Here is a 9008-nt window from a genome sequence, read left to right as displayed (position 1 = left end):
AGCATGTCAAAATGATCTTGGAGAAAATACTTTGCTTGTTGTATCTTCTCCTTAGCCAACCCCACCGTAACGGTGTCGTGCTGTGACACGTACATAGTGGGAACGCATGCTACAAGATCTATCTTGTAACTTTTTAGATACATAATTATCTTTCCTATAATGTACATATGCATATTTGAGTATAATAATAAGCCTTCTATCTCATCCTATTATTTTTCTCAAGGGTAACCTATCTTTACTTTACCATCAGAAAATACTATGGGAAAAGCTCAATAGCTCCGCCTCTTTAACTTGGGGCAAAAAGCATTGATTCTTTATTTCTACTATCTCATTATCATCTCACACCCTAGCTAGATCCTATATCTAGGGTAAACTGCAATATATATATATTCTATGTATTTTTTATACTTTTCTTATATTTCTTTTTAAATAGCTGCTAGGAGGGAATCAAATCCTAGTGGGACACTACGTGGCATGATTTCAAAGATACACTTATTTTAATGCATTATTGCAAGCATGATTACAAAACTTTGTCAAGGAGCAATGTCATGCTTTCATATGGCATGAGGTGTCCTTTGGAATTAAATGAAAGTCTAGGCTAAGGAGACCACGGAAAGACTTTTGCTGCCAGAAATGGACCCTATTTTGATGACTTTTTAACACCCGGTTCCAATCTGAATTGGAAAATGATTTTAGAATAAAAATCGTAGCTAATGAGCTGAAGTTTCTGCCCATATTTTTACTTTTTTATTTGGAGCCACGGTTGAGGAGATATGATCAAAATATTGGACCCCAATCTGCCCACATCATGCAGGGACAACTCATTTTCAAATTTTCCAATTCCTATTCACACTGGCTCCTCTCTTCTTGTGTAAACCCTTGGGGGTTCCCTTCACCTATAAAAGGGGACCTCTTCTTCCTTGAAAAGGAATTGAAGCATTCAAGCCATTGATGAGAGGAATTATTGAGGGAGTGAGTAGTAATGCCTAATTGTACTTAGCTATTAACATAAGCCCAAGCCTACACTTTCTCCTTGAGGAAGACTAGCCATTCTTGTACGCTATCCTGGCAAGACCGCAAATTTCTTGACATATTTTTGGTGAACCCGACGTGAAACTGCTAGGGTGAGAATTTGTGGGTAACCATGGGTGATCATGTTGAGCAACAGGGTATGCATTTTGACCCATCGACAATGCAAATGTTTCAAGCATTTGCAATGTTCATGCAACAACAACATGCCACTGAAAGAAGGGAGATTTCAACAACAAAGGCCATACAAGCGGTCGTCAACAGAATGGATCAATTCAATGGCAGAGATGTAACCAAGTACTTATGCGAGTATGTGAAGGAGATGGAGCTGCATCGCGTGTCAAAAGGTGAGATGATTCAAAGCTTTGAGCTAGTTGTTGATCCAGAAATTAGGGAGCATGTTAGGGCAATTAAAGATGGGCATGGAAGAAATTGGGAAGAACTCAAAGTAGATTTAAAGGAGGAATATTTCATGGAGGACTTGGAGAGAGTGACCAAAAGGACGTTCTTAGAATGGGTAGTCAAGCCAAAGCAAGGACTATCAATAACAGAGCTACTTCGGGAATTTGAGCGGCGCTATGCACAACTCACAAGGACAGAAAGGGCCACAATAGATGCAGAGAAGACAGATCTTTTCTTACAAGATGCAGGTAAAGAGTTTCAAGAAAATTTGGAGCTTCTTCTTGAAGATAAAGATGCTGAGCAAGGACTAAAGACCGACTGGAATGAGGTTGAAGGTGCTGTCTCACTGCTTGCCAAACGACAAAGAAGAAGGGACAAGATGGTATTAAACACTACAAGTCCTTCCACCTCAACTTCTGACAAAATGGTAAAGCCTACTTTTATCGCTCCTAAGTTTGATGAGTCCATGCTAGATGAGCTTGTGAAGGGAATACGTGACTTGAAGGTGAAGCTTGCAAAGCTTGAAGAAAAAGGCCAACCATCAGGGCCACTTTCTAGGCAAAGACAACAGCCCAAAGAAGGGTTTGTTAATAGATGTATTTGGTGTGATAGTACAGACCATGTAAGAAGAGATTGTGATGATTTTAATGATGCTTTGTCAAAGATGTTGTCTTTTTTAAGGATGGTAAAATCCACTTTAGAGAGACAGGTCTACCCTTGAGAACTAACTTTGGGAAGGGGGGAATGCAAACCTTAGTTTAAGATATGGCAACTAAGCATGCCACCTCTTCAGTTGAGGCAGCTACTTATGGAGTAAAAATTGGACATTTTTGTGATGAAGAGGTGAGTGACCATCATGGTCAAATTTGGCCAAATGTCATGCAATTAGCTAAAAAGGGAAAGCTTACAAAAGAGATTCTACATGAAGCAGGTGATTGCATACGTCTAGAAACAGGATGGAATGATCCAGTGGACTCATTGTCAGTGCATGCCTACATTACAAAATGAGGCAATTGTAGAAGAGAAGCGCAGACATGACAATTCTGATGAAGGACCATCAAAAAGAGCTTCTAGAAGTGGAGGAAGAAGCGAAGTGGAGGAAGAAGCGACTCAATGCCTTCTCAAACACCCTCAACACAAGGAGCATCTCCACCTGAAGTACTCATGGAGGAGTCTACAACAGGAAAGAAGAAAGAGCCAACAAAAGGTAAGACAAAAGGCCCAACTTATAAACCACAATCTGATATTGAGGTTGCTACAGATTTAAAGAAAGTCTTGGAGGAAAGGATCTTGAATAGCAAGATTGAGTTTACTCTGGGAGAAGTTCTTGGCATTGCAAAGTGTGAATTCCATGAGGAGATCATTGACATCATCAAGAGGAAGAGGCAAACCCTTGCTGAAGTTTCTCGTCCATAGGCTGAAGGGGAAACCTCGAAGACACAAGGGATGCAACTGCAAAATAAGGAGAATGATGGATCTGTGGTAGGATGCTGCCAATCTAGTGGGAGAGTGAAGCAAGTGCATTTCTCAAATGATGATGAAGAAGTTGAAGATATTCCTAGGAGTTACTATTCACGAAGTCATTGGGCAAGGGCTACTACAGAAAATTTGGTCAAGGTAGGTGATCTTGAAGAGCCATTTGTTGCCTTGAGTGACCATGGTTCAGAAATAAACATAATGTCAAAGAGTCTCTACAATAAGTGCAAATGGCCGATGGACACAGATCATGGATGGATGGTAAAAGTGGAAAACAATTCATCCGGTGAATTGTATGTAGCATGTCCAGGTGTGAAGGTAACAATAGGTGATGTAAAGATTGACCAAAACTTCTTTGTATAGGATACATCTTCATATCATCTCATCCTTGGAAAACCCTACATTGTGGGAGTTCGAATGGAAACAAAGGTAATGGATGATGGTTCAGCATATGCTAGGATACATAGCAAAGATGGTAAACGAGCTTTCCAATTTCTCATAGTTTGTGTGAACCATGAAAGAAATTGTGACAACCTCAAAGAACATCCTCTACCAAAGGTGAGCAAAGAGTTTCATGATCATAGAGAAATGATGGGTTTTGGCCAAGTACCATTGTAAAGCGGGATTGCAGTGGTACACAAAGAAAAAGGGTCTCGCCTGATCCAAAAATAGGTGAAGCTTTTTCAACGAGCTCCTTGGTAACAAAGAATGGCTCAGTATGTTTTACAAAACTTGAAGATTTGAAGAGATGTGAGAGGCAATATGTGCATAATGTACAAATAGGCATGAAAAAGAGTGGGTTGCTAGAGCCTACTGAAAATGTTTTGGGTTCGTGTGAACAAGTTTCTTTTGTAGATACTATGGGTGATCTTGATGCTATAATGGGGTCTAGTTTGCATCTTGAAAATAAAGTTGTGGAAGTTTGCTCTATGGAAATGTATCAAGTAATAGAAGCCTTTAAAAAAAGCCAAACAGTTGGCCCAAAAGTCCATGTTGAAACTAAATACAAGAGTGTAGCAAAGAAGGTGAAACCAGTAGCTTCACCCTTATCACCCAACAACAGGGAAAAGATTGAGCAGTCTTCTTTACAACCAAGTTTGAGGAATCCTAAAAAGATTGGGCATACCTTCACAAAGGAGTCTTTCCAAGACTTGCAGATTGGCCGCAAGGAGTTTCTAACACAGGAGGAGACAAAGTTCTTCAAAGAAATGCTTTCAAAGCATGGTAAGGCTTTTGCATTTGAGCCACATGAGATAGGATGTGTTGATCCTTCTATTGTAGCTCCTATGGTAATTTTCACAATACCTCATGTGCCTTGGAATTTGCGGCCTATTCCGGTTCCAAAGGCTCATTTGCCAAAGTTAGTAGAGCTACTGAATGAGAAAATCAAAATGGGAATCTTGGAGCCTTCTTGTGCTCCATACTCAAACAGGTGGTTCACAGTTCCGAAGAAGAATGGTTCTCTACGCTTCATCCAAGATATGCAACCAATGAACAAGGTGACAATTAGAAATGTAGGTAGAGGTCCAATTGTGGATGAGTTTGTAGAGGCATTTGCAGGGAGGGCAATCTACTCAATGGGGGATCTCTACTCAGGGTATGATTAATTTCAGCTTGCAATCGAAAGCAAAGACTTGACAACCATGAGGACACCTTTGGGTTTTGTAAGGATGTGTACCTTGCCACAAGGAGCAACCAACTCGGTTGCACATATGATGAATGGGATGAATAAGATCTTACGTGACTGTATTCCTCAAATCACAATGCCTTTCATTGATGATTTTCCTATCAAAGGATGTGACGAAAGTGACAAAGATGAAGCTTTGGATCTCAAGGGATGTCGCAGGTTTGTGGTAAATCACATAAATGATTGTGATAAAATTTTGTCTAGGTTGGAAGAAGTGAATCTTACATTTTCAAGGAAAAAGTCTATGTTTGGTGTCAATGAAGTGCTTATTGTGGGGCACATGTGCGGGCCATATAGTAGGAAACCTTGTCCAACAAAGGTAGATGCCATCCAAAGAATGAAAGAAACGTGCACTAGCATCACTGAGGTTAGAAGGTTTCTGGGAGCATGTGTCTTCTATGTTATTTGGATTCCACATTATGCACATGTAGCTGATCCTCTTTATCGGCTGCTTAGAAAGAATCAGAAGTTTAAATGGACAGAAGCACATGTAAAATCCATGCAAAAGCTAAAGGAGTTGCTCCAGTCAGCAACAACTTTGAAAAAGGTAGACTATGAGTGTCAAAGGCCAGTAATTGTGACAGTAGATACCAGTCCTACAGGGATTGGATGGGCAATAGGGCAATATGACAAAGAAGGACACAGGTATGTGGTAAGATTTGGAGCAAAGGTGCTAAGTGCTCGCCAAAGAAACTATCCACAAATAAAGAGAGAGTTATGGGGTATGGTTACAACCTTGAAAAGTGGGAAAGAGTACCTAATTGGTGCATGTGTGGTTGTAGAAACAGATTGTCTACCACTTCTTGGGATGATTACAAGCTGCTCAACTCCAGACATTGCTATGTTGCGGTGGATTGCCTACATTAAGTCCTTAAATCCTGAGTTTAAGCACATTGCAGGTAAAGACAATACAGTGGCAGATATGCTATCAAGGGCAAGGTATGAAGATGAGTCACAAATGATTGACGAGGGAGATGATGTAGGCACAAAGTTCTATTCTATCTCTCATGTCAAAGGTAACAATGTCTGCATGACTAATCTACTTGAATCATTCTTGAAAGAGCTTTATGAAGGTGATTGGTTTCTTATTGGAAGCTACTTGAGTACTCTAACAAAACAGGATGATTGGTCTGAACAAGAATTCAAGAGGATACGTAGGAAAGCATATGGGTACTTTTTGAGGGATGGTTACTTGTGGAAGCATCCTAAACAAAAGGGTGCTACACCACAAAGGGTTATATGTAAAAAAGAGACTCAAGTAAAGCTCATGCAAGAGTTTCATGAGAGTCTATGGGCTGGACACAGGGGTGTATGGGCAACCTTCTCCAAGTTGAAAGAAAAATACTGGTGGAAGGGTATGTATAAAGATGTATCTCAGTTTGTAGAGACATGTGTAACTTGTCAAGTGTATTCAAATTTTTGACATCGTGATGGATTGCACCCTACATATCCACTAGCCATGCACTATAAATGGGTTGTGGATCTAGTCACAATGCCTCTAGGACTCTGACAGATGAGATACTTGGTTCTTGCACGAGAGGACCTAACTAACCAGGTTGAAGGAAGAGCATTAAGAGCTAAAACCACAGAAGCTGTGTGCAAATTCCTTCTTGATGAGGTGATTTGCCGTTATGGTTGTGTGGGAAAAATCACTGCAGATAGAGGTGAGCTGGATGCCGAAGAAGCAAGGGAGTTCTTTTCTAGATTAGGAATCAATCTTTCTCTTACTACAGCTTACAACCCTGAAGGCAATGGAAAGAGTGAAAGAGGGCATCCTCCTATCATCAAAGCTTTGGCCAAGGCTTGCGAAGGAAGAGTTGGTGAGTGGGCAAAACTATTACCATATGCTTTATGGGCTGATCGTACAACACAGAGCTCAGTAACTGGCTACATGCCTACGGATCTAATGTATGGTCAAAAGCCAGTGATGCCGATTGAAGATGCAATTCCCACATGGAATGGAGTACCTTGGCAAGAGGGGCTTAGCAGGGAAGATCTCCTTGCACTGCGTATAAGGCAGCTAGAGAGAAGACCTGGAGACATTGAAGCTGCAAAAGAACGACTCAAAAATGCAAGGTTGGAAAACAAGGAATACTTTGATAAGCGACATCGACTCAGGAGAAAAGCAATTGACAAAGGTGACTGGGTTTTGGTGTATGATAGTAGCCTTTATAACCAGCACACAGTCATGCGTAAGTTTTCAAAAAGATGGTTTGGACCGTAAGTTGTAAAGCATGTCCATGAAAATGCTACTTACAACTTGTCTGAACTAGATGGTACAGAAGTAAAGATTCCCATTGCAGGAAAAAGGATCAAAATGTTTAAGAGAAGAGGAGACAATGATCGAGAAGATGTTGATGAGGAAGAAGAGCAAACCACAGGTAAAGATCAAAGTGAAGATGAAGATTTGGAATCATCCAGTGAAGAAGAAAGCAAGGAAGATGTACAAGAGGGCTGATCTTACAAAGAAATAATGTGGCACATACCGGAGGATGTGCAGGTTTAGAGGGGGTGGATGTCGTGCTGTGACACGTACATAGTGGGAACGCATGCTACAAGATCTATCTTGTAACTTTTTAGATACATAATTATCTTTCCTATAATGTACATATGCATATTTAAGTATAATAATAAGCCTTCTATCTCATCCTATTATTTTTCTCAAGGGTAACCTATCCTTACTTTACCATCAGAAAATACTATGGGAAAAACTCAATAGCTCCGCCTCTTTAACTTGGGGCAAAAAGCATTGATTCTTTATTTCTACTATCTCATTATCATCTCACACCCTAGCTAGATCCTATATCTAGGGTAAACTCCAATATATATATATTCTATGTATTTTTTATACTTTTCTTATATTTCTTTTTAAATAGCTACTAGGAGGGAATCAAATCCTAGTGGGACACTAGGTGGCATGATCTCAAAGATACACTTATTTTAATGCATTATGCAAACATGATTACAAAACTTTGTCAAGGAGTAATGTCATGATTTCATATGGCATGAGGTGTCCTTTGGAATTAAATGAAAGTCTAGGCTAAGGGGACCACGGAAAGACTTTTGCTGCCAGAAATGGACCCTATTTTGATGATTTTTTTACACAAGGTTCCAATCCGAACTGGAAAATGATTTTAAAATAAAATCGTAGCTAATGAGCTAAAGTTTCTGCCCATATTTTTACTTTTTTATTTGAAGCCACGGTTGAAAAGATATGATCAAAATATTGGACCCCAGTCTGCCCACATCATGCAAGGACAACTCATTTGATGAGAGGAATTATTGAGGGAGTGAGTAGTAATGCCTAATTGCACTTAGCCATTAACATAAGCCCAAGCCTACACTTTCTCCTAGAGGAAGACTAGCCATTCTTGTATGCTATCCTGGCAAGACCACAAATTTCTCGACAACGGGTGATTTAGGTTGAAATCCATATAAAAGCATAAATGTACTAAACCTTGTAGTCACATGCTTTGAACTATTATAAGAAAATTCTAATATAGGTAAGTAGTCTTCCCAATTGGTTTGCTTCTTGCTAACGTATGCTCGTAGCATACCTCTAACACTTGATTAACTCTTTCAATTTGACCATATGTTTCCTGAATAATCAGCCATACTTAGATTAAGTTTAATTTCCAAATTTTGAAACACAGCTCTCCAGAAGTGATTATCAAACTTTCGATCTCTATCACTAATGATACTAGCTGGAAGACCGTAGAGTCTATATTTATGCTCTACAAATAGCCGTGCTAATTCCGGTGTCTTAACCGTATTCTTAGTGGGAATGAATCGACCCATCTTTGTGAGACGGTCTACAATTACCCATATGGCATCATGGCCACGATTTGTAGTAGATAGTCCTACTACAAAATCCATAGAGATACTCTCCCACTTACCTTGTGTAATCTCTAAAGGATGTAAAAGGCCACCTACCTTTAGGCACTCTACCTTATTAACTTGGCACTGTTGGCAGTTTGGTATGTGCTCTTGAACATCATGATGTAAGCCTAGCCAATAAAATTTCCGTTGAACTAAGGCATACATCTTACGAATACCTAGATGACCAGCACTTGGACTATCATGACACTCAAATAAGATTTTGTGCCTAGTGTCTAAGTTCTTTGGCACATATACTCTATCCTTGTGGAGTAAGTAGCCATCACCAATGGAAAACTTCTTGCATCCTTAAGCTCTTCCTGAGTAGGGGTGGAGCTCTGTGTGCTGGAGGTTTTATCTACGCATGTAGAGACATGTTGATCTGATTGTACAGAAACATGCGAGTGTGAGGGATCTCTTTCTAACACTGCACTCCACACTTTAGCATATCATTGATCTTGTGTACGCTGATAGACCGCTTTTGACGTGTACAAAGTAGCACTTATATGCATGGTCATATGTACAAAAATATATAAAT

This window comes from Adiantum capillus-veneris, chromosome 15, assembly GCF_014529385.1.
Source record: "Adiantum capillus-veneris isolate H3 chromosome 15, ASM1452938v2, whole genome shotgun sequence".
Taxonomy (NCBI): Eukaryota; Viridiplantae; Streptophyta; class Polypodiopsida; order Polypodiales; family Pteridaceae; genus Adiantum; species Adiantum capillus-veneris.
This window is presented reverse-complemented; position numbering follows the sequence as displayed.